The sequence below is a fragment of the Numida meleagris genome, chromosome 2, assembly GCF_002078875.1.
Source record: "Numida meleagris isolate 19003 breed g44 Domestic line chromosome 2, NumMel1.0, whole genome shotgun sequence".
In the NCBI taxonomy this organism is placed as follows: Eukaryota; Metazoa; Chordata; class Aves; order Galliformes; family Numididae; genus Numida; species Numida meleagris.
The window spans coordinates 133,374,357-133,380,924 of record NC_034410.1 but is presented as its reverse complement, the minus strand read 5'-3'; the positions used below and the strand labels follow the sequence as shown (position 1 = coordinate 133,380,924).

At 43.1% G+C, this 6,568-nt stretch overlaps 1 long non-coding RNA gene across 1 annotated transcript; it reads right to left on the bottom strand.

The window, feature by feature from the left end:
- LOC110393864 lies at positions 4,999-6,562 on the bottom strand. The gene is made up of 2 exons (XR_002435234.1): positions 5,527-6,562; positions 4,999-5,421 (listed from the first exon to the last, which is right to left on the bottom strand). It is a non-coding gene; the product is annotated as an uncharacterized LOC110393864 (long non-coding RNA).

The following is a 6,568-nucleotide window of genomic DNA, read 5'->3' as shown; positions in this document are numbered from 1 at the left end:
AATGAGCAGCCCCAACAGCTACCCTTCTGAGCTCATTTCAGGCATTCACTTCCATTTTCATACTCAGGCTCCATCTTTTTATTCACATCCCCACGTAGCCCTGAGAAAGTCAATTAAGAAAAAGATGAATTCCAAAAAATGTGTTTGTTTTTTTTTTTTCTTCTTAGACTTCCCAGGCTATTACTTTCTCTTTTTGCACATCTGCTCTTGGGAAGCATACATCTCGTCACTGGTCTGGATTTGTTCTGTCTGTTGTGTTACTTGTATTAATCGAGAAATAGGAGCTAATTTCTTTAGTGCTCTACATTTGCTCATCTGAATTTGCATCACAGTATGTGGCTTCCTTGCTGCATCTCTGGCTCGTTGTAGGGCTGTCTCTAGCTCCTGACAAGGAGAAATAGGGCACCACTACAATTATCTCTAGGGATGCTTCCTACATGCAAGCCATTCTGGCTTCTGTGACTAAGGGTTCATGAAGGTCACGTAGCCCTTCCTTAGATACATCTTCCAAATTATTTTTACTTCATTTTACCACTTTGATTCCTAAATAGTTCAGATTATTTTCTGCCCATATCATACACATCAGTCATTCAAAAATATGCCTCTTTCCATAAATATAAAGCTATTAATCACAAATCTTCTATTTACGAGTCACTGTATGAGTGACTCTTTCATATATTAGTCATAATGTAGTACATAGCTTTATTTCCTTTATTTAAAAATAGCTAATGATCCTCAATTCAATGTGTATGTTAATGTCAATAATATCAGTGTCTATTTTGCAATGCTAAATAAGCGAGGGGGAAGGGATTCAACAGAGATGAGTTACTTGGATTGAACTGGCTTTAGTCTTAGGGTTTTTGTTTTGTTTGTTTTGTTTTATTGTTTTTGTATTCTGTTCATGCAAACTCTCACTGGAAAAAGATATAACATACACAGTGAAATTGCGAAAACTATCCAGGTTCTTCACCAGCCCATTAAGGGCATTTCTGGCCATTGTTAAATAAAAGAGTAATGCATAAATATTTTAGTATGTCATAAGGTAACTGTCTGTTTTATGTGAGCTATGAAAGGAACTAAAAGCAGTGGAGTCAGGAAGGAGGGAAAAAAATTGAAATAGTAAGGAGTATTTTTGCCCTCTGTGGGATCAGTTTGTTCAGGCATTGAAGCAGACAAGGACACATAGGTTTTCTGGGTCACGATCTGCACTTCACCACATCAAGATCCCAACTGTACTTGAACACTGACCTATCAGCCTTTTTTTTGTGCCTGATTCACGCTGTGCTCAGTAAAACCTTGTGTATGGGCATGTGATCCAGGTCATGAAGAGAGAGAAGTATGGGCAGAAATGAGATTTCCTGGTGAAAGAGCAGAGTGACCTAGGGCTGCTGCCACTTGAGAAGGTTGATGCGGTCTTCCCAAAAGGAACAACTATTTCCAAACAAAGCCTCTTTCAAGACTGATAACCACAGAGGAAAATTAAGGTCTTGAATAAATGTAAAAGATGCCTGTACTTATTTCATGCTTTTCAACTAAGACTGTGGTAGTTCCATTTCACAAATAAAGGATGCAGTTTATTTCCAGTTTGGTGTCAATAGGCCTAAGAGTTAACCAAGGCAGCATTCTTATTCGGTTATCTGTTTCCAAAGACTAACCATTAAAAGATGTACCATGCTTAAAATTCAGACTTATGGATGTGAATGTAGTGGGTTGGAGCATGCTTCTCACACTCAGGTTGGAAAGCTCTGTTGAGTTGCCTCAGATCGGGACCCAGTTAGAGCAGTCATGAATATTATTGGAAAATCTCTGAAGTCTCCAAATGCAGAAACATACTGACCGTTCTTTCTTTTACTCCAGCGATCTTCTGGTCCAAGTCCAGGTGCTAATGGCAGGCACATTTCTGCCTGTCAGCAGCCCCAGCTGGCACGCAGTGGTCATAGTGGTGATGGGCTGATAGCTGGAAGAGATGATCTTAGAAGTCTTTTTGAACCTTAATGATTCTATAATTCTATGATTCTAAGATCAGATGACCTCTTTGCTGGACAGACTAGTTTCTGATACACAGGGTAAGGCTGGATTGAAGTCAAGCTCTTCCTTGCACAGAGCATTAGATGTATTAGATCGGACAAAAGTAGTTATCTGTGTGTCTGCATGCGTGTGTTTTAAAGTATTTTGCAGGAGAACCACTAAAGATCATGTGTTACATTTCCATTTTTACCTTTATTGCATGGCTTTGTGTCCCTCACCCTTCCTCTTCTCTCCCTATATTTTAATTGGAAACAATGACAACAACTTGGTAAGTGTACCAATGCACTGAGTGTCTGAGATTCTCAGTAACATTTATTGCGCCTCCTGGGTCATATACTGTGGGTAGGCATTTAATGTTCATATTGGAATGGAAAGTGAACTTCTCTGCAAAATGAAATATATGCATTAGAAAGATATTTCCTTTTCCTAAACTTAATTTGAGACATCACATCAGTAGCTATGTAAATAAATCTTTCATGCAATAAAAACATGTTGTTTGCAGTCTGTCACATTAAAATAAAGATTTGAGCACAGTGAGAAATCACAAATGGAAAACTTATTTACAAGAAATCAAATGAAAGAAAACTCCTTTAGAGCTAAACACCTCGACTGTATGGAATTGCTGTTTCATATTAGAAGATATTGTAGTGAGATTTAATGTTCATATGTCCAGAACACTGCCATTTACTAGCAATGAACCTTAGGAATAAGAAAGAAAAACATCTGCATATATGAGTTAATGTAAAGATTCCTGAACTCATTTATAGCTTTTTTTTCCACTGACTTCCATGCCCTTTGATCCAGATTAGTCTTCCCAGAAGTGCTGGAGGGAAGCGGAGTGTAGAAGCGAGGCAGTGAGAGGTGGTGGCTCTGTCTGGCTGGGGGTGATGACAGGACAGGGGGCTCAGGTTGTTTTCATTTGCTGAACTTGTGGTTGGAATGTGGGAAGAAAGGCTGCCACCTCTTTTATTGATATTTGTTGGGAGAGACTCATTATATATTACTCCATACGTATGTGTATGTGCATGTGAGGTTTTTCAGAGCTTTGGATGAATGCCTTTTATATAGCATTTTTAAGATCAAAATCTACACAATTATGTGGATTCCTGCATGTAAATGATTTCAAGGAGTCTGGTGTTTTAGCATTTTTAATTTTCTAGTAGATTTTATGATAGCGTAAAGTGATAAATTATCTCTTGTGGCTGCCAGCGCTGTTTAACTATCTACAGACACGCCATTAGAAGCGGCAGCCCATGCCCAGCGCCGTTCCTCACCCCTTCCCAGGAGGCTGCTCGTGGGGCTTCCAGGGATCTCCTTGTGCCCATGGTGCCACAGGAGCAGGGCAGCCCCGGACAGCCTTGCTGTGCTCAGCCATGGGGATGTTTTCCTGACGCACCATGGAGAAAGCTACCAAACGAGCATCAGATAGTATTGACTTTCCATCACTACTGGCCTGTGTTAAAAACGGTGACAGAGGAGAGAAAGGTTCCATTTCCCATTACCAGATATCCAATCCCCCTAGAAAACATCTGCTGAATCTGGGACCATGCCATGGCATTAGCTCCTCTGTTGCATGCTGTTTCATTGGCTGCTCTCAGTGCTGCCCTGTCTATCACAATGCAGAATCTCTTTTCAGAGACGTTTCAACCACATCATTAAGGTCTCCAGCCCCGTTTCTCTTAAAATCAGTGGTAGCTGGGTTTGCTTTTTGCCTTTGGCGCACAACGTGAAGTTCGGAAACTTGACTCTGAGCAGTGTGTAAGAAAGGGAACAAAAGTTTCCCGATGATTTCATGTGACAAAAGTTGTGCAAGGAAAAGAAGTGGGCCTGCAGAAACCCTGTGCGTTGCTGTGTTTATATTCCCAAGGAACTCACGCTGGAGTGCCTCAGACACATAACCGAGCGCTCCTCAAAACGCTCATTACTGAAGACAGTAAAAGAAAATGGTCTTTAGAATTCACGTGATATACTACCAACTGGAGGGAGAATAATGCAGAAATACTTTCTTGATGATGTGTGCTAAAGCAGCAGGCATTTAAGAGCAATGGATGTCAATCTCTGAGGTTTTTGTAAAGAATTGCAATTTATGACGTGTTAGGGTAAACAGTTGGATTATATTTCTGAAATGCATGTTCCATCAGGTAAAATCATTGTGATTATGGGCTCTCATGCTTTAAGTAAGTCAGTTATGCACTAAAAGGCTGAAATTGTAAAACAAGTATGCTTATGCTTAACTGCTAATCCCTCTTTGTATCTATGCTGAGTAAACTACAAGAAAAGAGAAACTGCATTAAACAATAAAGGCATAAATGGCATGTTATGTCATCTTGATAAACAATGGCTGTTACACTGCTTTCCTTCAAGAAGCGACTGTGAGTGCCTCTGTATTCTCCCTCAATAGAGAATGTGCCTGAGTGTAAAAAAAATGGAGGATTATATGGAAGTTACTTTGCTCACAGCTTTCTCTCTGAGAGCCGCTGCCTTCCCTGCGGTTCCTCGGGTCTTATCGATCACAGAAATCCCAACTTGTTGCTCCAGCAGCCACCTACTATCACGCCGAATACAAGTTTCAAAAACGGCAACATAAAACTTGCTTCAAGTGGTTCTGCAAATGTTTGACAGCAGAAGATAATAAACAAAAATAAATCTTCAGTATTTCTCCTAATGCAATTTGTGGCATGTCAACGTCAAAGGGTTCTAACAACAAATCAACAAATATTTGAATGAAAACAATATACATAACTTATTTTTCTATATTGGAAACAACTGTCAGACAATTACTGTGTGACTCCATGAATTAGTTGGTTGTTTTGAAATATTCCTGCTAGGGTAAAAATGGAAAAAAAGGCTGTAGGGGCCTTTGAGCCTAAACATATTGTGTCAATCACCAGCATGTGCAATGTATCTAACCCATGAGGTAAAAATTTTCTTTGTAAATTATTTCATAAATAAATAATTTGCCTGAAAAAGTTTATGAAAATATTTTTGCCTTTATTAGGTTCTCTCCCGTTCTGTTGTGGTGAATACAAAGCGATTGACATTGACATCTTCTTGATCTGCTTTATTTTAACTTGAAGCGCAGAATGTATCACGCAAGCACTTTTTCGCAAAGATACTGCAACGTTCTGTTTCTGAGAACGCTTCATTGGAGTTACGGGGACTCCCTTTGCCTTTCTCAGCTCTGCTCAGAACAGTGTCTGCAGTTCCATCTAAGTGTCCGCACCGAACGCTGATGTATTTTAAGCACGGATCTCGTGTTGTTCTACAGGTGGAAGAGGTGTGTTTGTTACCGAGGGTTTCATGTGTTGGAACCTGCTCTCATGATCACCGACCTTCATGTTTTATGTCAGAACGTGGACGAAATGCGGGAGCTGAGGTGTGGGGCATCGCTTCCTGTGCCAAAGAGAAAGACATGAATACGTCTCACCCAAGCAGAGAAGGGAAGGGGAATAACCCTGGTTTGAGCATTTTCCACTCCAGCACTTGTAAGGCGCTCACCAACACCTGCTGGCATTAACCCTTCACAGCTCCAAGGGGTGATGGTGGTAAGACAGTGGCAGAGCCTGAAGCAGAGCGTGTGGGACGGATGCACCGAGCTGTCAAGAGCTGTGCTCGCTGCACTCGTGGGAGCAGTTTGTCTGACTGCAGTTCAGCTTGAAGAGAGGTTTACCAAGGCAGAATCTGCGCGGTAGTGCGGTGCTGCAGAATGTGGCCCCAGCACCACAGCAAACTCTGAGTTCTGACATTACTTTTCTTTCTTTTGTGCTTTGTGCTGAGGCTGTGGGGAGCACCACACAGCTCTCACCTTGCACGGAGCCCAAAGGGCGCACCTCTCACCTATGAGCCTTGCTGTCCACCAGGCAGTCTTACAGCAGAAACTAGGGGAAACATGCTGCCGGGCGGTTTACGTGAGCAACTGCTTTGCCCATCTGCCAGCAGGTCGAACTGAGTGTGTACGAGGGATAAGTTTAGAGACACCACATGCATACAGGAAGGCTCCGTGCGCCTCCCTGGAGGCTTTATCCTTTGTAGCTCATAGTGTGTTGAGGATAGACATGTAAGGAAAGCGTTATGTCGCATTTGGAGGGAGCAGCTCCATCTCTGACACCGCCGGATTTAACTCTTTTCCAGCTCCCCACCGAACAGAACAGTATAAGCCAACAGAATGTGCCTATCGCTATGTGGGATCAGTTTAAACCGTGTGCGCAGGAGGAAAACCCACGCCGCATAAAGTCCCCCAAGAACAGAAATAACAGTGTCCCAGTGCCCAACGCACGTTTGCACGGCTTTTCATACCAGCTCCGTCTTTCCCCGCCGTAGCTTCGCACGGCCGGGCTCTGGGCTCCGTGCAGGGGAGCTGCACGGCTCTCCCGCGGGCGGTGCGGCGGTGCCGGCAGCCCCCAAACCCGTAACAGCGCACGCACAGGGAAACGGGGGAGGGGAGGCATTACAGCCTTCCGATGGGAGCGACGGAGCGGGGCGGGGGATGCGGCCGTGGCCTGCGGGCTGCTCGCCCGCCACTTCTCCCGCTGCCCGCGGC